Below are 25,000 nucleotides of genomic sequence, written 5' to 3' on the forward strand. Positions count from 1 at the left end.
GGGGGACCGCACTCCTACGTCAAGTTGCGGTTGGTCTGAAAACCGCTCCAATTGGTCCACCGTTTTTATGTTGTTAAATTTGTAAATACAAAGGACTGGGTGTGTTTATATCATCCCAATATGGCAGTATATACCTACACACGTGTGTCCAAACAGCTTTAAAAGTAGACTTTTCACCATTGGTGCCCTTTAAGTTTTATTTGCTGTGATGGCGTCGTCTTTTTCTTTGGTAGCAGAGCTCACGTTATAGCCACTAATGTTGTGGCAGCATGTGACGCTGTGAGGTGCTTCATTAGATTAGAATTACTTGTCACCGATGCAGAGAGACTCTTTTTTTTTCGGGCATAAGTTGCTCAACACATAAGCATTCTTGCCTTTCACTTCAACGAGGGCAAAGTACACTGTTGAAAAAAAATCTGTTAGTTTACGGTTTATTTCCAGCAGCTTGGGGTGCCGGAATTTTTTTAAAAAACGGATATTAAAGAAATTTCCTTACATTTTAATTTCTGGTAAACTTCTCTAATTTAAAGGGCCATGAAAGCCCCTCGTTTCAGCAGGGTGTTTTCACACCTCTACTTTGGAAAAAGTCAGAAAAGTGGGCGTGTCCAGCTCTGTTTAGGGGGGAGTGTCGGAGGAAGAAAAGCAGCTTGGTATGGGAGTGTCTATTTGGGCGCGCTGACTTTCAGAGTCAAAACACACACCCACAGCGGACAATGTGACTGTGTTTACATGGACATCTGTAGTCGAATTATTTGCCAAATTATTAAATGGTGGACTTTAACTGCAGTTTGGCTCTTTCATTCAGGGAATTCAGTCATGTCCCTCGCGACAAACGAGATATTTGATTCGAGGCGCTGCTCTAAGCGTGTATTTTTCATGCAATGTTTGATACCGCACGGCGAATGAGAGAAAAAAAACTCAGCATTTCCCGGAAACTTAGATACACACGGCTGGTAGCGTCAGAAAGCCGCGTGTGTTATTCTGGTCACAAAATCCAACACGAGGTTATAGTTTGGTTGTAACTGTTAGTGCTAACTATTGCACTCGGTGCAATAGTTTGTTTGATACGAATAAAATACGAACTGAATAAACAAAGAGCACTGGTCGCTCACTTACCAAATCTGTAGAGACAGGACAATCACCAGCAACTAGAGCCGCGTCTTTATTAAGAGGAGACTACAAGCGAATCCGATCTCAGCGTTTGCAGATGAGAACAGCTCTCAGGTAAACAATAATCCTCCTTAGACACGTAAGTTATTGTTGTCGAGCGTCGCGTACTTTGTTAATCCACGCGTGAGTCTGCGCTCTCACAGAGAGAAAATGAAAACAAAACTTCACTTCAGCAAACTATAAAAGCAACACTTCACGCTTGTTTTGCCAACACAACGTGGCGTCTCTGTCGTCTAAACACTCTGACAGTAATGAATATTAATGAAGTTGCACAATAGAGCGCGCTGATTGGTTTGAACCAAGCCTTACTCATGCATTAATGCAGCACACTGTAAGACGTAATAAGACTCACTCTGGCACAGACGTCCAGTCTGCACGCTGGAATACACGCTATTATCTCATGAACGTGACGCAGCTTCAAAAATCCGTTTCAAACAGGAAGTACGAATTTGCTTGAAATAACGCAAAAACAACCAATTTACACTTTTTAGTGAAATATAGGTGTCCTAATAGTGTTTTTAGCAGTGTGGGACACATATACCACTGTCAACAGCTCAAAAAATGTGTTTTGGTGTTTCGTGACCCTTTAATATCCGTTATTTTACAGTAAATTTCTGTAATTTAACGGCCCCTATTTTGCTTTTTTTGCTTTTTTTCGGCACCCCAGCTGCTGGACATTAACCATAAACTAACTGATTTTTTTACAGTGTAGTGCTTATATTTCCAGTTTGCAAACGCTACCTTTGAACTTCTACTCTACTCTCCTACTCTGCCTCTGATTGGCAAACGATGGAAATGTATTCAATCTAAGCCAATCATCACACTCTCAGTTACACCACGTTCACACACCACACACCAGTCATCATCGGTTGGTCATGTGTCCTACCCCAGCGCCGAACACACACACAAACACCCCAGAGAAAGGGAGGTCTTATGGCTGAGAGAGACACTGCTCATGAAAACTGCTTCAGTGTTTTCAATAAAAGTAACACACATTGTATTGTCAGTAACGGTAACGGCATCGTAACGAGGGAAACAGTAGCTCATTTGATTACTCCTTACTGTATAAAGCAGGGGTCACCAATCCTGGTCCTGGAGGGCCGGTGTCCCTGCAGGGTTTTGCTCCAACTTGCCTCAACACACCTGCTTGGATGTTTCAAGCATACTAAGTAAGGCCTTGATTAGCTTGTTCAGGTGTGTTTGATTAGGGTTGGAGCTAAAATCTGCAGGACACCGGACCTCCAGGAACAAGTTTGGTGACCCCTGGTATAAAGTATGGTGTTAATAACGTCATTTATTTATAGTGCCATTATTGCCATCACTGATGTTACATAAGGAGCATTTACGCAGTGTGTGTGTGTGTGTGTGTGTGTGTGTGTGTGTGTGTGTGTGTGTGTGTGTGTGTGTGTGTGTGTGTGAAACCTTTACCACAATTCACTGCTCTCGTTTTGACCTTCCTTTTTAATTTTACAGTCTTTTTACAAAATTTGTTGGCACAAAAATCCTGATACAAACTTTTACACTGTAAAATCGAGCAGTGCAATTAATTACAGCAGCTTTTAACCTTGAGTACTGTATATGGGGTATATGGAGCATTTACACAGTGTGTGTGTGTGTGAGACGGACACAAACTTGTACACTTTAAAATCAAGCAATTAATTAGGACAGTTTTTAACATCTAATGTAAATGTGGTAAAGTAAAAAAAACAAACAAAAAAAAAACAAAAAAAAACAAAGACATTCAGGGAAAAAAACTAAATAAAAAAAGGTTAAAAAATAAAATAATTAAATAATCTGGGCTGTTTCTGGGAGGCTTCAATTGCTGCTTTCCTGTTAAAGTACTCATTAAATGGGTTACATGTTACATAAGGAGCATTTATGCAGTGTGTGTGTGTGTGTGTGTGTGTGTGTGAGACATTTCCCACAATGCACTGCTCTCGCTTTGACCTTTTTTTTTTTTTTTACATTCTTTGTATTACATGTTTTACATTGGCACAAATGGTGACACATTGGCTCAGTTAGCACTGTGGCCTTACAGCAAGAAGGTTACTGGTTCTTGCTTCGGCTGAGTCAGTTAACATTTCTGTGTGGAGTTTGCATGTTCTCCCCATTTTCTCCGGGTGCTCCGGTTTCCCCCACAGTCCAAACACATGCGCTATAGGGGAACTGATTAACTAAATTAGCTGTAGTGTATGAGTGTGTGTGTGAGTGAGTGTATATGGGTGTTTCCTAGTACTGGGTTTTAGCCGGAAGATCAACCGCGGTGTAACACATTTGCTGGATTAGTTGGTGGTTGCACATTTTGTTGACTAAATGTTGCATTGCAACTACATGCCAATTACTTCTCATTTGAGCATTAGTAGACTGTCTGCTTAATATCTGCTGATACTGCTCCTTCAACAGGCATTTAACTTACTATAAGAAACTTTGCTAGTACATGACAACTTACCCTAACCCCAACCCCAACCTAACAGTCTACTTTGTGAAGTTTATTTATAAACTAATTTCGAGAGCATCACATGCTTATGATTGCTTGCGGCCGGTCCTGCATTATTTGATTAGTGATTTACCAAACAGAGGATTCCTAATCCACTATAAATATTCTAAGTTCCATATCACAGCCATCTTCGTTTTGAAGAATCTCCCCTTCCCCCTAATACTCTTGCTTTCCTTGATGGGCGACATGGTGGCCCAGTGGTTAGCAAGCCAGCTGACATTTCTGTTTACACGTTCTGTAAACAAACATATAATGTGCTCCTCTCCAAATGACTCCACTTTGTTATAATGCTGCATTCAGAATGTCCATTCAGAATATTGATATAATTTTAAACATAAAGAGAATATCTTAAGCAGATGTATTGTCTTATTTCTGACATCATGTGGCAGAATATAGCGCAGATGTAGTTTGAAACAATGTAATGTTGTTCCAGAAATCGAAACATTGTAATATTGTGGTGATGTAATTCAATATTGTTACAGTGTTGCAGTGTGTGTGTGTGTGTGTGTGTGTTCCATTTAGATGTTATCTTCAGAATGAAGAGCAGATTCTTGCGTAGTACTTTTAATTCAAGTCACTTTTTTTCATAATGTGAATTTTAGAAAAAGTGCCAGATGTTAGACACATGCTGCATTTTTTTGTTCCACAAAATTCCACTGTTGGAAACGATGAATGTTCTGCTGTTTAAAGTTAAGATTATTGCAGCCTGATCTCACGAGAAAACGTCAGTATTTTACGTTTTGGCAGTTTAGTGGCTAATTCGTACGAATTCGTACAAGTTCAGTCGTAAGAAAATGTACGATTTTAAAAAGGAGGCGTGGCACCTAACCCCACCCCTAAACCCAACCGTCATTGGGGGATACTCAAATCGTACTAAAATGTACGAATTAGATCGTACGAATTTGTACGAATTAGCCACTAAATGAAAAAGTTACGAATTGCCGTGAGATTGTGTTGGATTATTGTTATAATGCTGTATAAAGATGTAGGATTGTTTTATTTATTTATTTATTTATTTATTTGTATTATTAATTGTTAACGAAACGCACAGGCTGAAAAAAACATATAATGAAATATATAAATTTAAATACCCCCACCCCCCTCCCCTGCGGTCTCTTGAAACTGAGGTATCCAATGAATAGAAGTTACCATAAACACTAAAACAGAATACAGCATCAAGTATTATTTATACATGATTTGACACATGCAGCCTTTTTTATTCCACTGTTTGAACCAAGAAACGTTCTGCTGTTTAAAAAGATTAATGTTCTAATGCTGCATTCAGAATGTCCATTCAGAATATGGATATTATATGAAAACATTAAGAGAATATCATAAGCCAGTGGTTCTCAAACTTTTTTCATCAAGTACCACCTCAGAAAAAAATTGTCTCTCCAAGTACCACCAAAACGAGCAGTATTGAAATACAGCAGCGTGGTAGGCCCAGTACAGCAGCTACAACTCTGCACAGTGAAAAAACGTGGCAGATTACCTCAGAAATATAGGCTATATGTCATATATGGCATATTATATACATCATTTTTGATAAATTTTGAAATGTGTGTAGCATGTACATGACATATTTCATTCCTCCGCGTACCACTAGAAGGAAGCCTGCGTACCACAGTTTGAGAACCACTGTCTTAATCAAATGTGTTGTCATATTTCTGACATCATGTGGCAAAATATAGCACAGATGTAGTTTGAAACAATGTTATGTTGTTCTAAACGTTGAAACATTGTAACAGTTTTGAATTAGATCATCACAATGTTGTAATTCAACACAACACAATTGTAGTGTGTGTTTTCAAATTTGATATTATCTTCTCTTCTCTTGCGTAGGTCTATTCATTCAAGACACTTTTTTTTTGCAATGTGAATTAAAAGAAAAAGTACCAGATGTTTGACATATGCAGCCTTTTTTATTCCACTTTTAGAAACAATGAACGTTCTGCTGTTTAAAATGATTATTAATGTTATAAAGCTGCATTCAGAATGTCCGTTCAGAAAATTGAAATAATTTTAAACATTAAAAGAATATCTTAATCAAATGTAATGTTGTATTTTGTTTCTGATGTAATGTGGCAAAAATATAGCATGAATGCAGTTTGAAACAATGTAACGTTGTCCCAAACATTGTAACATAGTGGTGATGTAATTCAACATTGTTATATTGTTGCAGTGTGTGAGTGCAGGCCTGGATTGGCCAATCAGGAGGACCAGGAGAGTTCCCGGTGGGCCGGTCCGTTTTTTGGCCGGATGGCCGGTGTTTCTAGCTGCTTGCACTCTCAGCAGTCGCACTTTTTTTCATTTATTTATTTATTTGACCATAGCCTCCATCTTTTTATACATTAAATTGCCGCAGCTCCGCTCCTCTTATTTATTGTCTCGCAGCCCCATGAGCAAAATGCAGCCTGCAGGGTGATGATGGTTTAACTATCATTCCGGCCACACTAGCATAACAGCGTCATTGTGATCCAGTGGTCAGCACGTTGCGTTATGACGTCGTCGATCTGTGTTCGATCCTCACCTGAGTAATTCTATTTTTTTATTGTTAGGACATATAAAACTGTAAGGTTATTGAACATTTGAAGTTCTAAAGCAGCTGCTTTCTTTAAAAAGGCGTGATAGTGTCATTATAAACTGAATTGGAAATGACCTTATTTTAATATAGTCAGTCGTTGTCTGAGGTGGGCCGGTCTAATGCTTGAAACTCCAGGGCTGAAAAGGAGTCCCACTCCGGCCCTGTGTGTGTGTGTGTGTGTGTGTGTTCCATTTTGATGTTATCTTCAGAATGAAGAGCAGATTCAGATGTTTCTCGTGCATAGGACTATTCATTCAGGAATCGTTTTTCATCATGTGAATTTGTTTTTCAAAAGTGGCAATGTTTGACGCACGCAGAATTTTTTATTCTACAAAATTCCACTGTAGGAAATGATGAATGTTCTTCTGTTAAGTGATTTTTGCGATAATGTTGCATTCAGAACATTAATATTCGTTGAAACATTTATTCATTCATTCATTTTCTTGTCCGTTTAGTCCCTTTATTAATCCGGGGTCGCCACAGCGGAATGAACCGCCAACTTATCCAGCAAGTTTTTACGCAGCCCTTTCAGCCGCAACCCATGTCTGGGAAACATCCACACACACATTCACACACACACTCATACACTACGGACAATTTAGCCTACCCAATTCACCTGTACTGCATGTCTTTGGACTGTGGGGGAAACCGAAGCGCCCGGAAGAAACCCACGCGAACGCAGAGAGAACATGCAAACTCCACACAGAAACGCCAACTGAGCCGAGGTTCGACCCAGCGACCTTCTTGCTGTGAGGCAAAAGCACTACCTACTGCGCCACTGCCTCGCTGTTATACATCATGTGGCAAAAATATAGCACAGATGTAGTTTGAAACAATGTAATATTGTTCTAAACATTGAAACATTGTAACAGTTTTGAATTACATCATCACAATGTTACAGTGTGGCAGTGTGTGAGTCTTCAGAATGAAGAGCACATTCAACTATTTCTCTTGCGTAGGTTTATTCATTCAAGACACTTTTTTTGTAATGTGAATTAAAAGAAAAAGTAGCAGATGTTTAACATATGCAGCCTTTTTTAATCTTCTGTTTGAAACGATGAACGTTCTGCTGTTTAAAATGTTATAATGCTGCATTCAGAATGTCCATTTTGTATATTTATATTATTTTAAACATTGAGAGAATATCTTAAGCAAATGTAATGTTTCTGACATCATGTGGAAAAAATATAGCATGAATGTAGTTTGAGACAATGTGACGTTGCGGTGATGTAATGTGCTTAATAATTGTACTTTCATACTTTGTTAATGATTAACTTTTCATTACTATATATATATATATATATATATATATATATATATATATATATATATATATATATATATATATATATATATATATATATATATATATACTAAGTATTGCATTATTAACAAACCAGTTGTTTAAGCATAGCTGATTGTTTTTTAAGAATTCTGGATGAGTTTAGTAATGATTAATAAATTATTCAAATGAACATTTAAATATCTTATTATTCAGGCATATACTAATAATTGATTTGCATGTTAATAAATATTTTATTGACCTTATCTAAAGTGAGGACTGTTTATGCTTTATAAATCCCTTATAAATGACAATTAAAGGCTCGGTTAAGTTCTAAACATGAAAAAAAGAACAAATATGACTTGATTCATTTGTGAAGATGCACAAATAAAACTGTATCAAATGAAAAAATCAATATTTGCAATCTTATCTAAAATAAAATTACTGTAGAGTTTAAACATTTCATCCTATTAAATTGTTCATTTGTTTATTTTATTTATTTGTTTATATGGCAGGGACAGATTAATTAGCATTTCTGCAAATGCACCAGAGTTAGCCAGAAGGCTATTTTTCATCTGTTGTCCCTCATACATTCATTTTCTTGTCGCCACAGCAGAATGAACCGCCAACTTATCCAGCAAGTTTTTTATGCAGCAGATGCCCTTCCAGCCGCAACCCATCTCTGGGAAACATCAACACACATATTCACACACACACACACACTCATACACTACGGACAATTTAGCCTTCCCAATTCACCTGTACCGCATGTCTTTGGACTGTGGGGGAAACCGGAGCACCCGGAGGGAACCCACGCGAACGCAGGGAGAACATGCAAACTCCACACATAAACGCCAGCTGAGCCGAGGCTCGAACCAGCAATCAAGCGAATTTTTTTCAATATTACCGTAGGCACATGACTCAATAAAACTAAATTTCTGAGAAAAGTTTGCTCAGGCGAATGAAGCGAACGGGAGGAAGCAGGAACTACAATTCCCATCAGCCCAGCCGTGGCCATCATCCTTTGCAGTCTGTTGTCACTGCAGATCCAGTAATGTGGAAATGGAGTGTGTTGCTAGTAGCGGGGAAGAAAAAGAGCATGTGTGGATGTGTGGAAGCATTTCAGTTTCTTTCTAAAAAGATACGAAAAAGGAGAAAAGGTGACAGACAAAGAAAAAAACAGTATGCAGGCACTGCCAGACTGTGGTGAAATATAAGTCGGGGAATACGACTAAAACAGTCATGGGGACTGCAGAACTCAGCACACTTGTTAGATTGATGCAGACATTGACTTGTACCGCAAAGACACCTCTATCTCACTCATGGCTTGTCCTCTCAAGTGGTGGAAAGACAATGCACAACGTTACCCACTGCTGTCAACCTTGGCTAAATCAGATCTCTCTGTCCCAGAAACCTCAGTCCCAAATGAGAGGGGTTGTTTCTGTTGCAGGGGACATGCCCAGAGACCCCAGCTTTTAACAGATTATAGTTATATGATCATTTTCCTTAAAAAACCCATCTCTATCTATTACTATTAATGATTAAATGTTGAATGTGATGAGTTTTCAACAATACTAAATTGAAACTTTAATTTTTTATATGGTTTAAAAGTTTTTTGTTATTAAAATTGAAAAATGGAAGTTCCTGTTTCGAAGCTTACAGATAGATGGCTGATTTGTATGTCATTGATATGTTCAGTGGTAAGGTAAATAAACACTTTTGGCACTTTTTTCGAGTCTTTTCTTTAGTTTGTTTTTTCCTGTAAATTATTCAATAAATACCGTACCGTGCCATTCACACCGAGGTATTACCGTACCGTGAAATTCTGATACCGTTACATCCCTAGCCTGCAGTGATAAATGTGACCCTTATGAACCGGAAATTAGATATATAAAATTTTAACACGGTTACCTACCTTTTTAATTTGTGATTTAAAAGTTAATTTGGAGACAATTTGGAGCCCAAGATATTTCAAATCAGATACGATTTCTATTTAGTCCACGTGGACGTCTGTTAGAATATTGTTTGTTTTCGAAAAGTACATTGCAACTGTTTTGTTTGCCTTCAGTTTGAAACAGGACTGGTTTAACCATTCTGAGACGTGAGCCACAGCTTGTGTAAGTTTATCTGCTACTTGAGTTGTATAAATAACTGCATCATCTGCATACAAATGAATCAGGACATTTGGACAGACTGAAGGAAGGTCATTTATGTAAAAAATAAGAGAGTTATATTATTATCTTGTTGTTGTTATCTAATTTGATGTTGTATTTTGACACTGTTATTCAGTGTTCAAACTTTACAGTCTTTTTACTTTTTAGATACGATTGCAAATACAGTTGAAGTCAGATTTATTAGCCCCCTTTCGATTTTTTTCTTCTTTTTTTAATATTTCCCAAATGGTTTTTAACAGAGCAAGGAAATCTTCACAGTATGTCTGATAATATTTTGTCTTCTGGAGAAAGTCTTATATTTTTTATTTCGGCTAGAATAAAAGCAGTTTTTAATTTTTAAAAAAACATTTTTGGGACAAAATTATTAGCCCCTTTAAGCTAATTTTTTTTTTCAATAATCTACAGAACAAAACATCATTATACAATAACTTGCCTAATTACCCTAACCTGCCTAGTTCACCTTATTAACCTAGTGAAGCCTTTAAATGTCACTTTAAGCTGTATAAATGTGTTCTGAAAAATATTATTTACTGTCATCATGGCAAAGATAAAATAAATCAGTTATTAGAAATAGGTTTTTAAAACTATTATGATTAGAAATGTGCTAAAACAATCTTCCCTCCATTAAACAGAAATTGGAGAAAAAAATAAACAGGGGTGCTAATTATTCAGGGGGGCTAATAATTCTGACTTCAACTGTATGTTGATTTGATACCGAGCCTTTAATTGTCATTTATAAGGGATTTATAAAGCATGAATAGTCCTCACTTTAGATTTGCTCACAAAACTGGATGAAGTAGAGTTAATAAAGCATTTTTTAACATATATAGTAACCGTTAATATATGCCTGAATAATCAGATATATAAACGTTAATTTTAATAGTTTACTAATCATTTACAAACTCATTCTGAATGATCTTAAAAACCTCCAGCTACTCTTAAATACAAATGGTTTGTTAAAAATGCAACACTTAATAATAATGAAAAATAAAGTACAAATATTAAGCACATTATACGTGTCAAGATTACAGCATTTGTAGCTGCTGTTATAAACTGCTCACTAACGTCTGTTAAAGTAGTTAATGCTTAACAAATAATGAATTTGCTAGATGCTAATGCTTAATAAATGATTCATACTGTGTAGTTATTATTAAGTGTTTCCGATATAATGCTGCATTCAGAATGTCCATGCAGAATATTTAAGAAAATATCTTGTCATATTAAGAAAATGTACTGTCATATTTATTTCTAAGATCATTCTCAGACATTTAGCTTGAATGTAGTTTAAAACAATGTAACGTTGTTCCAAAATTTGAAACATTGTAACAGTGTGATGATGTCATGCAACATTGTTACAGTGTTGCAGTGTGTGTATGTGTGTGTGTGTGTGTGTGTGTGTGTGTGTGTGTGTGTATGCCATTCAGATGTTATCTTCAAAATGAAGAGCAGATTCAGATGTTTGTCTTGCGTAGGACTATTCATTCATTCATTTTTCATGATGTGACGTGAATTAAAATGAATGAACATTCTATGGTTTAAAGTGATTATTGTTATGATGCTGCATTCAGAACATGAAATATTGTTTAAAACATTAAGATCATATCTAATATCTACATTATATGTGGTAAACATATTGCATGAATGTAGCTTGCAACAATGTAACGTTGTTCCAGAATTTAAAACCTTGTAACATTGTGGTGATGTAATCTCTTAGCTGTGTAAAATTGCTACAGTGTTGCAGTGTGTGTGTGTGTGTGTGTGTGTGTGTGTGCGCAGTGTAGCAATTCTATTCAGAACGCAGATTATCTTCAGAATGAAGAGCAGATTCAGACGTTTCTCTTTTGCGTTGGACTATTAATTCAAGCACTTTTTTTTTTTTTTTTTGGAAAGCGAAAAAAATAAATTAAACGTGTGGCAGAAAGTTTGAGGCATGCAGCACTTAAGAACAATCTGAATGTGTCGAATCAGTGCTTTCAGCACAATGCAATATTGGGAAATTCAAGTGCACTAGTGTCGGCATTTTCCATTCAGCTTTGCTTTGGGTGGATGCTAAAGCCGCCGCCGCCGCTGCGTGCGCTCCGAGGTGACAGACGCGCAAAAAGTTGGCCGCTCCGTGTGCTTTTTGAAGTGAAAGGTTATTTGCATCCTGTCGTGAGGGGAGTGTTTCCACTAATCCTGCCGGCACAAGAAAAAGAGACGCGCTGTGTCAGGATCTTATCCCGCTCCTGAAAGAAAGAGTCACGGCAAATCCTGCAGGACACGAGTCAACCCGCAGAGAGACATTCACCTATCTCTCTCTCTCTCTTTCTCTCTCTCTCCCTCTCTCTCTCTCTCTCTCGGACACCGGCGTCGTGGGCTTTGGGACAGTGGCGGATTTGTTTGAGCTCAAATCTGCAGTCCTGGCGTTCGGGGTTTTTAAGCCACTCGAGTGTTTATGTGTCTTGTATTTAATTTAGTGCTTCATTTGAATGACAAAAGAATAAAATAAGCATTTGCATGGCAGCAGCGGCGGCGGCAGTGGTGTTGGCCGTTGAATAAATACAGATAAAAAAGCGCAAAAGTTGATTCCCAGACTGCCACTTCTCTGAGCTCAGCATCATTATTGTTTTCTGTCTTTGCTGGATTTTTTGCAAATGCATCTTGATTTGATTCTGCTTATCGTTTGTTATGTGTTAAATGCGAATGATTTTTATCTTTTATGTTTAGATCTTTACATTTTTCTGTATTATTTTAATTCATCCCTTAGATCAGCATGATTTTTTGATTATTTTTTTTTTATGAGTTTTTTAAATGCATCTTGATTTGATGAGGCTTTTTGTTATATGTGTTAATATAAATGATGATTATCTTTTATTTTTAGATATATTCTATATTCTATATTAGTTTGATCAGCATGATTTTTTCTCTCTTCTTTTGCAGAATTTTTGCAAATGCATCTTGATTTGATGATGTTTTTGTCATATGTTTATAATCTAAATTATCTTTCTGTATTTTTTTGGTTCATCCCTTGGATTACCATGAGTTTTTTATTATTATTATTTATTTATTTATTTATTTATTTTTGCAAGTGCATCTTGATTTGATGATGCTTTTTTGTCATATGTGTCAATAGAAAGGATTATTATCTTTCTTATTTTTAATCTTTACACTTTTTCTTTAATTTTTTATTTATTTCATAGATCAGCATGTATTAATTTGCTGAATTTTTGCAAATGCATCTTGATTTGATGCTTTTTTTGTTATATGTGTTAAATCTGTGTTAATATAAATGATTATTATCTTTTTTTATTTGGATCTTTATATTGTTTTCTGTATTTTTTAATTCATTTCATGGATTAGCATGGATTTTTTGCAGAATTTTTGCAAATCCATCTTGATTTGATGATGCTTTTTTGTTATATGTGTTAATTTAAATGATGATTATCTTTTATATTTAGATTTTTACATTTTTCTATATTACTTTGATTCATCTCTTGCATCAGCATGATTTTTAAAAAATTTTTTGTTCAATTGTTAGCAAATGCATCTTGATTTGATGATGCTTTTTTGTTTGATCTAATATAGATGACTATTATTATTTATAATTAGATATTTTTCCTTTTCTTTGTATTTTTTAGTTCCTTTTTTTTAAACATGATCTGCATGTTTTTTTATTTATTTATTTATTTTTTGCAGAATTTTTGCGGATGCATCTTAATTTGATGAAGCTTTTGTCTGCTATATGTGTACATATAAAGGATTATTATCTTTTTTTATTCAGATCTTCACATTTTCCTGTATTTTTTGCATTTATCTCTTGGATCAGCATGCTGTTTTTGTTGTTGAATTTTTGCAAATGCATCTTAATTTGACGATGCTTTTTGTAGTCGTTTGTGTTGATATAAATGATGAATATCTTTCATATTAAGATCTTTTAATTTTTCCATATTATTTTGATTCATCCCTTACATCAGCATGATTTTATTCTTTTTTTGTTGAGTTTTTGCAGATGCATCTTTGATCTGATGATGCTGTTTTGTTATATGTTTTAGTATACGTGATGATTATCTTTTATATTAGGATGTTTACATTTTTCCAGATTTTTCTGATTCATGCCATGGATCAACATGATTTATTTCTTTTTTTTTGTTTAATTTTTGCAAATGCATCTTGATTTGATGATGCTTTTGTTTGTTATATATTTTTATATAAATTATTTGTATCTTTTATATTTAGATACTTTACATTTCTCTATGTTATTTTGATTCATCTCTTAAAACAGTATGATTTTTTTCTGTTTTTTTTGCAGAATGTTTGCAAATGCATCTTGATTTGAGGATGCTTCTTTATTATTTGTTCTAATATAAATGAGGATTTTCTTTCAAATTTGGATCTTTACATTTTTGTCTGTGTTTTTCCGATTCATTCCGTGGATCATATGATATAAAATGCAGAGTGAAACGGGCCGAGCTGCTTGTTCACATGCGAAGCTCTTTTGTTCTGTGTGTAACGTCTGCCACGGCCAAACTGGCACAGATGCCACACAACATCTCTCATGCCTGGCATAACACACACACACACACACACACACACACACACACACACACACACACACACACACACACACACAGGCAAACAATAAACCTTACACATCCTCTCACGCTCTTGTGTGTGTGTGTGTGTTTTAGTGATTGTGTATTTGTTTGTCTCTGAAAAACAGAAATGCATCTAGCAGCCATTTGCATAGTTCTCTTTTAAGAAATGTGTTAGCGCATTATTACTAATAAATATGTAAAAAATCAATACTTAAAATGATTGGAAATACTCGCAATTGCATTCAATAATCATTAATTCAATTAATTCATTTTCGGCTTAGTCCCTTTATTAATGAGTCGCCACAGCGGAATGAACCGCCAACTTATCCAGCATATGGCTTATGTTTTTACGCAGTGGATGCCCTTCCAGCTGCAACCTAACACTGGGAAACACCCATACACTCTTGCATTCACACACATACACTACAGTCAATTTAGTTGATCAATTCCCCTACAGCGCATGTGTTTGGACTGTGGGGGAAACTGGAGCACCCGGAGGAAACCCACGACAACACGGGGAGAACATGATTTGGCAATTAATATATTTTAATGATGAGAAATCAATATTTTAATTATAATACATTTTGTAATTTTTTTCGAATAACATTTCTGAATAGCAATGCAAATTCAAATACTTGTTATAATAACTAAATTAACAAATCAAATAAGATCAAATTGAATCTAAAATATATTGAAAATACAATGCAATGTAATATTACAAATATTAGCATATAATAAATTTAAAGATCATAATATGTTATTAAAAGAAATTGTATTTTTGTTTAGTTTGCAATGATTGCATCATTTAAAATAGTGTATAATATAAAATACATTGATAATTATGTGTCTGGAAAATGCTTCTTGGTGTAAGAATGTATAGATATTTGGACTAGATTAGACGAGTAAAGTGTTTTTGCAGTGTAATGCAGTGAATCCGGCTCTGGATCCGGGCTCTGTGCCGATGCGTCCGGCTCACAGCTGAGAGAAATATTGCTGTCATTCATCACACAGACGTCACGCCAATCCCTGACAGACTCTCGCTCAGATCCTCCATCCTGATTTGGACACTGATCTGGTTTTCATGCGCGCTGGAATCTGGAGGGTTTATGATCATACATCAGAGATTTCAGACCGGTGTCGTTATATTATCTCAGATTGATCTCTTTCACTTCAGTCAAAATATGTTCTGAAGTTGAGAGTCTGGAGCTGTAAAATTAATATGAGAGATAGATGATGGATGATGGATGGATGGAATAAAGGATGGATGGATTGATTTATAGACTGGTTGATGCGCTGATGGATGGAATAATGGATGGATGGATGGATGGATTGACTTATTGATTGATTGATTGATGGATTGGTGGATGGAATAAAGTATGGATGAATGGTATAATGAATAGATGATTTAATTGATGGACTGATGTATGAAAGAATAGATGGAATTAAAGGATTGATTGATTGATTGATTGATTGATTGATTGATTGATTGATTGATTGATTGATTGATTGATTGATTGATTGATTGATTGATTGATTAATTAACTGATTGATTGATTGATTGATTAATGGACTGATGGATAGAATATAGGATGGATGAATTGATTGATTCACTGGTTGATGGACTGATAAATAAAATAAAGTTTGGATGGATGGATGGATGGATGGATTGATTTATTGAGTGGTTGATGGACTGAAGGATGAAATAAAGGATGGATTGATTAATTGATTGATTGATTGATTGATTGAATGATTGATTGATTGATTGATTGATTGGATGGATGGATTGATTGATTGATTGATTGATTGATTGATTGATTGATTGATTGATTGATTGATTGATTGATTGATTGATTGATTGATTGATTGATTGATTGATTGATTGATTGATTGGAATAAAGGATGGATGGATGGATGGATTGATTGATTTACTGGTTGATAGACTGATGGATGGATTGATGGACCAATGGATGGATGAATAAATGAAATAAAAGATGGATTGATTGATTGGATGGATGGATGGATGGATGAATGGATGGATTGATTTACTTTTTGATAGACTGATGGATGGACTAATGGATGGATGAATAGATGGAATAAAGGATTGATTGGATGGATGGATGGATGGATGGATGGATGGATGGATGGATGGATGGATGGATGGATGGAATCAAGGATGGATGGATAGATTGAATGATTTACTGGTTGATAGACTGATGAATGAATGGATGGATTGATTGACTGATGGATGGATTAATAAATGGAATAAAGGATTGATTGATTGATTGATTGATTGATTGATTGATTGATTGATTGATTGATTGATTGATTGATTGACTGATTGACTGATTGATTGACTGACTAGTTGATGGACTGATGGATGGGATAAAGGAAGGATTGATTAATTCACTGGTTGATGAACTGCTAGATAAAATAAAGTATGGATGGATGGATGGATTGATTGAGTGGTTGATGGAGTGATGGATGAAATAATGGATGGATGGATTGATTGATTGATATACTGAAGAATGTATGGGTAGATGGATGGATTGATTGATGAACTGATGGATGGATGGATGGATGGATGGATGGATGGATGGATGGATGGATGGATGGAATAAAGGATGGATGGGTTGATTGACTGACAGGTTGATGGATGGATGGATAAACGGATGGATTGACTGGTTGATGGACAGATGGATTGAATAAAGGATGGATGGATTGATTGATGGACTGATGAATGGATGGATGTAATAAAGGATGGATGAATTGATTAATTGACTAGTTGACAGACAAATGGAAAGAATAATGGATGGATGGATGGATTTATGGATGGATTGATTGGCTGGTTAATAGATAGATGGGTAGAATAATGGATGGGTGGATGGATGGATTGATTGGCTGGTTGATGGACAGATAGATGTAATAAAGGATGAATGGATTGATTGATTGACTGGTTGAAGGACTGATGGATGGAATGGATGGATGGATGAATTGATTGATGGACTGATGGATAGATGGATGTTTGGAATAGAGGATGGATGGATGGATTGATTGACTGGCTGATGGATAGATAAATGGAATAAAGGATGGAAGGATTGATTGATGGATTGCTGGGTGGATGGATGGATGAAATAAAAGATGGGTGGATTGATTGATTGATTGATTGATTGATTGATTGATTGATTGACTGGTTGATGAACTGATGGATGGATTGGTTTATGAATGGATGGATGGAATTAAGGATGCATTGATTGATGCACTGATTGATTAAAGCTGGAGTGTGGATGGATTGATTGGACGGTTGGATGGTATAATGGATATATTTATGGGACTGATGATAGAGTGGACTGATGAATGGGTGGATAGAATAAAGGACTATGGATGATGGTTGGACGATGGGATGGATGGATGAATGAATGCAGTGATGGGTGGATGGATGGATGGAATAATAGATACTGTAGATTGATTGATAGATTAAATAATAGATTGAATAATGAATAATGGATATGGATGCTTTGCTGGCTGTGCCAGATAGGAGTGTGTCAGATAGTCATGCCCTTTCTTTAGACTCTGGTTTTTCACTCCTGGTGTGTGTGTGTGCGTGTTTACACGTGAAGTTCTGCTCCTCATTATCAAGTCGAGTGTGAATCTCGTCCTCTGGACCGTGGAGTGTGTGTGAATATTTGATTTGCTCCTGATCTTCTGAAGCTCTGCTGATAATCATGCGTCTGCTACATCTTTGAGCCAAAATGGCTGCCATGCTGCTGCAGTTTCACTGACGCGTGGCTCTTTTGAGCGATGACCTTCTGCTGAGCTCCTGCAGTGCCATTAACCTCCGCCGGCTGGACAAGAGGAGGTCGTGACCTCTGACCTCCTGAGGTCAGGACGGCTGATCCAGTGTTAAACGCCTCTCAGACAGGAAGTGCTTCTCATTATCTTCCTCCAGCTGTTTACCCATAAGCCCCTGGTGCTCAGTGGAGGTGTGATGAGTCTTTAATATGTTAAGAGCATGTGATATTCCACTTTGTCTTTTAATAATTGTGTTTTTCTGTTAATATGGGCTCTACATTGATGAGGAAAACAGTGAACTTAAAAGATTTTAGCAAATGGCTGCAGTATAACAGAGTGAAACATTTAAGGGCGTCTAAAATACTAATATAATAATACTATAATAATAATCCACTCCGCTGTAATGCTGTAAATCAGAATCAGAGTGAGCTGTATTCGTCAAGTGTGCGCAAACACACACAGAATTGTCTTTCGGTCTCCAGCAGGAAGTGATGCGGGATCTGAATCTGCAGCCAAACACCTTAATTGTGATGCATCCTGGCTTTGTCTGCTGTATGTGCGGCTCCGTTCTGAAGCCATATGGTGTCGCATGCAACATTTAACTTGTCAGCTGTAATGGATTGTTCTGGAAGCAGATTTTAGCTTTAGCGCCGGCGGCTCGTCTGTATGAAGGATCATGAAGCGCCTGCAGATTCTGACCTGTGCGGCTCCACATTTACCCACAATCCTCGGCGGCGGCGGCGGAGCGCAGACCCTGAGCTGCTGCTGTCAGAAACACTTACTGCGGACAACAGATCTTGTCTCGCGCACACACACACACACACACACACACACTCACATACATACTTCGTTATGAAACATTCTATTTTATTTTATTACATTTTTTTTTATTGAATAAATTTCATTAAATTGATTAATAAATTTTTATTATTTCATTTTTTGTATTTTAATTAAATCTATTCATTTTAAATATTTTATTTTTTAGCAATTAAATTTATTTTTATATTGTTGCTTTATTTTATAGTATTTTAATTTAATTTATATTATTTATTTTATTTTATAGTGTTTTAATTTAATTTAATTTTTATTATTTATTTTATTTATTTTAACAATTTTAATGTAATTTATTTTTATAATTTTTATTTTATTTTTTAGGATTTATTTAAATTTATTTATTTTTACAATTTTATTTTATTTTATGTATTTATTATTATTTTTTAGTTTAATTAATTTGTTTTAAATATTTTCTTATTTCTTTTTATTATTTTAATTGTGATTATTTTATTATTACTTATTGTTGCGTTTTAATTTATTTTTTTAATTATTTTTTGTATTTAACTTTAATTTATTTTATTGTTTTATTTTCTTTTATTTATTTTTATTATTTTATTTTTCTTTATTTGTTTTTAATATTTAAATTTAATTAAATTTGTTTAAATTATTGTGTTTGATTTTATTTATTTTTAGTATTTTAATTTTATTTATTTATAAAATGTATTTTTTTATTTTAAATATTTCATTTATTTGAATTTATTTCTGTTTATTACTTTTATTGTCCTGCAATAATACGAAATCATTGTATTTATGTGTTGTATAGCTTGTATGTGTGTGTGTGTTTGTGTGTGTCTGTGCGTGTATGTGTGTGTGTGTGTGTGTGTGTGTGTGTGTGTGTGTGTGTGTGTGTGTGTGTGTGTGTGTGTGTGTGTGTGTGTGTTAGGTCAATGGTTACTGGTTTTCAACATTTTCTAAATATCATCTTTTGTGTTCTACACTTGACAGAAACTCATAACGGCTTATAAGCACTCAAGGCAGAGTAGATAGTGAGTAAATTTACATTTGTGGGTGAACTACCCCTTTTTTAAGTGTGTGTGTGTGCCGCCCCCTGTAGTGTCTCTCCATCTGGCTCTGTGTGTGTGTCGCTGGTGGTCTGGAACGCTGGACTGAGACTCTGTGCGGACTCTTGTACATTTCTCAGTGTTAAAGTCACAGTCAAATCTTAATCTACTCCTCTGATTTCATATCTAGATATTAGCAGTTGATATAAATGATGTATTTGTGGACTTTATTATTTTGACAGACATTAATTTGCCCTCATCGTATTTAATTAAACATCTTAACCTTCCTTCCCACCTTCAAATGACTTTTCTTCACTTCTGGTCACATGGAATGCCTTAAGGGTGGGGCTATTGGCCATTTAGGATGGCATTTGGTGAGCTGCTATCAGTCATTTAGGGAGGAGCTGTCAGTCATTTAAGGAGGGACTATCTGTCATTTAGGGTGGAGCTATCACTCATTTAGGGGGGAACTTTCAGTCATTTAGGGCAGAGCTATCAGTCATTTGGGGAGGGGCTATCAGTCATTTAGGGAGGAGCTGTCAGTCATTTAAGGCAGGGCTATTAGTCATTTAGGGAGGAGCTGTCAGTCATTTAGGGGGGAACTTTCAGTCATTTAGGGCAGAGCTATCAGTCATTTGGGGAGGGGCTATCAGTCATTTAGGGAGGAGCTGTCAGTCATTTAAGGCAGGGCTATTAGTCATTTAGGGAGGAGCTGTCAGTCATTTAAGGCAGGGCTATTAGTCATTTAGGGAGGAGCTATCAGTCATTTAAGGCAGGGCTATCAGTCATTTAGGGCGGAGCTAGCAGTCATTTAAGGCAGAGCTATCAGTCATTTAGGGTGGAGCTATCAGTCATTTAAGGCAGGGCTATTAGTCATTTAGGGTGGAGCTATCAGTCATTTAAGGCAGGGCTATCAGTCATTTAGGGCGGAGCTAGCAGTCATTTAAGGCAGAGCTATCAGTCATTTAGGGTGGAGCTATCAGTCATTTAAGGCAGGGCTATCAGTCATTTAGGGTGGAGCTATCAGTCATTTAAGGCAGGGCTATTAGTCATTTAGGGTGGAGCTATCAGTCATTTAGGTTGGGGCTATTAGTTATTTTGGGAGGAGCTATCAGTCGTTTAAGGCAGGGCTATCAGTCATTTAGGGAGGAGCTGTCAGTCATTTAAGGCAGGGCTATCAGTCATTTAGGGAGGAGCTATCAGTCATTTAAGGCAGGGCTATCAGTCATTTAGGGAGGAGCTGTCAGTCATTTAAGGCAGGGCTATCAGTCATTTAGGGTGGAGCTATCAGTCATTTAAGGCAGGGCTATCAGTCATTTAGGGTGGAGCTATCAGTCATTTAAGGCAGGGCTATCAGTCATTTAGGGTGGAGCTATCAGTCATTTAAAGCAGGGCTATCAGTCATTTAGGGTGGAGCTATCAGTCATTTAAGGCAGGGCTATCAGTCATTTAGGGTGGAGCTATCAGTCATTTAAGGCAGGGCTATCAGTCATTTAGGGTGGAGTTATCAGTCATTTAAGGCAGGGCTATCAGTCATTTAGGGTTGAGTTATCAGTCATTTAAGGCAGGGCTATCAGTCGTTTAGGGCGGAGCTAGCAGTCATTTGAGGAGGAGCTATCAGTTGTTTATAGTTGGACTATATTTTTCCTTATTTAAGGACTATTTGAAGTAGATGTACGTCACGATAAATAGACAATCTTAACTTCATCCTAACTTCAAATACTGTCGAGCTGTCTGCTTCTGTATCAAATAAACTATGATGCAAACTTCACATTAAATCATTATTAGAAGAAAAACTGTAATGTAGAATATTTTGGTAAAACAGACCTCAGTTATGTTTGTTCACACAACTGCCAAAATATATGCAGTTATCACATTATGATTATGAAATAATCGAATTCACTTTGCAATAAGGCAATGACCTTGACAAAAATGCACTTCGTTTTAAGCAATTGTACTTTGAAAGTTAAGAATTCTGATGTTTTAAATCATTATTGAAAAAATAAATTATATATATATATATATATATATATATATATATATATATATATATATATATATATATATATATATATATTTTTTTTTTTATATATATATATATATATATATATATATATATATATATATATATATATATATATGTGTGTGTGTGTGTGTGTGTGTGTATGTGTGTGTGTGTGTGTGTGTGTGTGTGTGTGTGTAACAAGCTTAACAATTTATATGTTTATTTTATTTTATTTTATTTTATTTGTTCATCGTTTAAACAAAAATGCGAAATGTTTCTTGCCGATGTTTTATTTATTTTCCCCTCCAAGCTTTTATGATGTTGGTGTAACTTGTAAGCACTTTGCATATATTACAGAAACTCAGCTAATCGGAAGCCAGTAAATGTGACTCCAGCTCTGGTTATTGGTGTAATCATTGAGCTTCAGATGAATCAGGTGTATTAGTGTAGTGGATCACCGTAAACTAGGTTAGTAGCTGCAGCTGTTCACACCGAGTCATCCAATCAGGAGCCAGCACTGGAGTAATGAGGATGACATCACTCTGGGGCTGGCGTCTGATTGGTCAGTGTCAGATCTCAGTCAGTGGCGAATGGTGCAGGTTTTCCAGACTCCTCAGCAGCTGTAGCTGCTTCTCCAGCTGTTACACACACACACACACACACACAAACACACACACACACGCACACACGTCACCTGCTCTGCTTTGCCTGTCACACACACAAACACACACACACATGCATAATGACACCGCAGGTCCGTAATTACTGCCACCAGGGGAGGCAGAGGAGCCATCAGAGACCTGTAAAACACACACACATACACTCACACACACACACTCTTTAACTTTCTCTAAATAAGCAGAAAACTCACATTATTCAATCTGTTTGTTTACTTATTTAAATGCATGTAAATATAGATATTTATTCACTTTTCATTATATTTATTTCAGTTATTCATTCATTCATTTTCCTTCAGCTTGGTCCCTTTATTTATCAGAGGAGGCCACAGCGAAATGAACCACCAACTAATCCAACATATGTTTTGCACAGCGGATGCTTTTCCAGCTGCAACCCAGTACTGGGAAACACCCATTCATACTCCTATACACACACACGTATACACTATGGCCCATTTAGTTAATAAATTCCCCTATAACTCATGTGTTTGGACTGTGGGGGAAACCGGAGCAACCGGAGGAAACCCACGCCACATGCAAACTCCAAACTTACCGAGCCGGGACTCAAACCAGGGACCTTCTTTCGGTTCATTCCGCTGTGGCAACTTTGAGATGGAGATGAAGTCGAGCAATGAATGAAATCCACCCCATGAATGAGTGAATGAGAAATGAGTGTCGTCCACTGAGTGAACACTAATGAAATACTGCACACTGATGAGGGAAAACCCAAACATTCTCAGAGTGTGTGATGAAGATGAGCTTGTTTCTTAGCGCAGACTAGATTTGAGCAATGAAACGAAACTGACCTGCTTTATATTAGAGGTTTAGTGATGACGACTCATTTTGACCCTCAGGACAAATAGTGTACGCAGAATTATTAGACAACAGGAGGGTTAAGAAAGAAATCAAAGCGTTGCATTGTGAGTGGATTAGTCAATAATGAGGATAACACATCGAGTAATTAAAGGTCTTGGAGTTTGTTAGGTGTGGAGCTGCTGAACAGATCTCTGACACTCTGTGCTTTACTTCTGCCAGTCTCTTCTCTCGGTTTCTCATTAACACTCAGTCTGTGCGTGTGTGTGTGTGTGTGTGTGTGTGTGTGTGTGTGTGTGTGTATGTATGCATGCATTTATACTTTGTGTGTGGGTATGTGTGGTAGCTTTATGCATGTGTTTGTGTACGTGCATGTCTTGGATGTGTGTGTGTGTGTGTGTGTGTGTGTGTGTGTGTGTGTGTGTGTGTGTGTGTGTGTGTGTGTGTGTGTGTGTGTGTGTGTGTGTGTGTGTGTATGCATATGTGTGTACGTGTATTAATGTTTTTTTTAGTTTTAACAGTGTGACTTTTTGACACTTTTTGTTAGTCGTTTAAAGCAATATATTGTACAGAATTAGGTGTGTAAACACACACAAAGTACTGGTTGTTTATTAGCAGGTGTTTGTGCTGTAATTTACAACACAAACTCAGAAAAAAAGTTTGACTTTAAACTATTCAGAATGTCAGTATACATGTATATGTGCATGTATGCATGTGTATATATGCATGTTTGTGTATGTATGTGTGTGTACACATGTTTGAGTTTGTATATGTGCGTGTATGCATGCGTGTATATGCATGTTTGTGTATGTGTGTATATGCATGTTTGTGTATGTATGTGTGTATATGCATGTTTGTGTATGTATGTGGGTGTATGCATGTGTGGATATGCATGTATGAATATGTATGTGTGTATATGCATGTTTGGGTATGTATGTGCGTGTATGCATATGTGTGTATATGCATGTTTGTGTATGTATGTGTGTATATGCATGTTTGGGTATGTATGTGCGTGTATGCATATGTGTGTATATGCATGTTTGTGTATGTATGTGTGTATATGCATGTTTGTGTATGTATGTGCGTGTATGCATATGTGTGTATATGCATGTTTGTGTATGTATGTGTGTATATGCATGATTGTGTATGTACAGTTGAAAGCAGAAGTTTACATACACTGTATTTAAAGGCATGTAACCATTTAAAGACAAGTCAGATGTTAATGTGACTAAACTTTTTCCCCTTTAGGTAAGTGAGGATTATCAATTGTGTTTCTGTTCTGCATAATAGAATGAGAGAAAGATTGTTTGAGAAATTGTTATAACTTTTCCTGAAAGTCAAGTTTGCACACAATAAGATTATTCTGCCTCTGATAAAGCTCAGATGATGATGTCAGGGTTTTGGAGGTTTCTGATTGGCTATTTGACAACATTTGAGTTAATGTGAGGTACAACTGTAGAATAGTATTTGAGGAAAAGCTCAAACACACTGCTTCCTTGTGTGACAACATGGGAAAATCAACAAGCCAGAATCAACAACAAAGCCAGATTACCATTAGCTAAATGACACTGGGAAAACACTAATGTTTGGAGACATGTCC

The 25,000-nt window shown here is 36.2% G+C and overlaps 1 protein-coding gene and 2 long non-coding RNA genes across 17 annotated transcripts in view; 2 read left to right on the top strand and 1 right to left on the bottom strand.

Annotated features, from left to right (window-relative positions):
• LOC147838682 (uncharacterized) overlaps window positions 1–2,902 on the top strand; it is a 4,020-nt gene extending 1,118 nt beyond the window's left edge. The window contains exons 1-2 of the long non-coding RNA XR_015519873.1: window positions 1–2,246; window positions 2,400–2,902. The exon at window positions 1–2,246 is cut by the window's left edge and continues 1,118 nt beyond it. This is a non-coding gene — a long non-coding RNA (uncharacterized LOC147838682). The remainder of the gene's footprint in view (window positions 2,247–2,399) is intronic.
• The window catches only part of tcf4 (transcription factor 4), a 435,077-nt gene that overhangs the window by 227,599 nt on the left and 182,478 nt on the right, over window positions 1–25,000 (top strand).
• The window catches only part of LOC147838683 (uncharacterized), a 3,946-nt gene continuing 2,806 nt past the window's right edge, over window positions 23,861–25,000 (bottom strand). Inside the window, exons 2-3 of the long non-coding RNA XR_015519854.1 lie at window positions 24,093–25,000; window positions 23,861–23,926 (exon numbers count right to left, since the gene is read on the bottom strand). The exon at window positions 24,093–25,000 is cut by the window's right edge and continues 434 nt beyond it. This is a non-coding gene — a long non-coding RNA (uncharacterized LOC147838683). The remainder of the gene's footprint in view (window positions 23,927–24,092) is intronic.

Source organism: Danio rerio, chromosome 21 (assembly GCF_052040795.2).
Source record: "Danio rerio strain M-AB ecotype USA chromosome 21, GRCz13ab, whole genome shotgun sequence".
Taxonomy (NCBI): Eukaryota; Metazoa; Chordata; class Actinopteri; order Cypriniformes; family Danionidae; genus Danio; species Danio rerio.